We start from the raw sequence: 1,249 nt of genomic DNA on the forward strand, positions 1-1,249 counted from the left end.
GAAATCTGAGTTAAATATCTACTCATTTTTTTTATATATATATATATGTATAATATAAATTTATGTATATAATCTGCCAGATATTTCATCAAAAAAATGGGTACAGTTTAAGGATTGCTGGTGTTGAACTCCTCATAAAAGGGAAGATGTTACAAGAGTAATAAAAAAGAATATTTACAAGCATAATAAAAAAATATTCCTGTAAAATAGCTTTCACAAAAATGCTTGTTTGGTTTGAGTAAAATTAATTAGTTTGAGGTCAAATAATTTTGACAAAAAGGTTAAGAATTGGAATTTTTTGTCTTGATGGTTTAGAACGGATATTTTAAGTTTTTTTTAAAATGCCATTTGTTCAGTAGAATATCTATTTCTTTTAGACTTTCATATCAGTGCTGGAGGGAATTCAGACACGTCTGCTGGCATTTTTATCATGAAACAAATAATGGATGATTTTTAATTCTTTTTCTTTCTTTTTTTTTGTCCCACAGCAACTCTGTCAGGGAGCTGCTTTGTGGAGAGAGAGAATGGAGGGAGCCAGGCACCAGCAGGTTTCCCGCGAGATGCTCTAATTTGTGTCATTCCTCTCACAAGGTGGTGAAAGCCATTTCCAGACTTTCAGACCCTGAGGCAGGGCCAAATTAGCTGGATTTTCATCTGAGTTCTCTAAAACATCAGCTGCTAAGGTCTGCAAATGTAATTTCATACTCTTCTGTGATTTAGCATAGATTCTCAGATTCACATCTTCGTGTAAATTAAACAGAAGTTGGTGAAAGGCCTGTTACCTGAACAGATTTCACTAAAGTTCAGACACTATTTGTAGTGCCTGCTGCTAGCTGTGGTGACAGATGATTGATAGAAAGATGACTGATAACAGGAAATGCATCTTAGAAAACCATGTATTAAGATTTTTGGAATGGAAAATGCAGATTAAGGAAAGAAGCTTTTCCATATTATTTCCCTATTATTACTAAAAAGACTGATTTTCTTTCATTCAGTCATTTAAACAGCAGCAGTGTGGGCAGCTGAAACTCTGCACAGAGGGGCAACGAGTAGGCACAGAAATAAATTCTTACTTTTTTCTTCCATGAGTGCCACAAGAACAGTCACCAAATGCCAGAAATCAGTGCAAATTAGTAAGCAGCTCCTCTCAGTAGCCTATCCCTACTTTTTGCGTTCCCTTAAATTGTAAGTATTTCAGGATAAGCATCCTTTGCACGTGCCTTCAGTTAACTGAAACATATTGGACACT

This window comes from Pygoscelis adeliae, unplaced genomic scaffold (genome assembly GCF_000699105.1).
Source record: "Pygoscelis adeliae isolate BGI_AS28 unplaced genomic scaffold, ASM69910v1 Scaffold58, whole genome shotgun sequence".
Classification (NCBI taxonomy): domain Eukaryota; kingdom Metazoa; phylum Chordata; class Aves; order Sphenisciformes; family Spheniscidae; genus Pygoscelis; species Pygoscelis adeliae.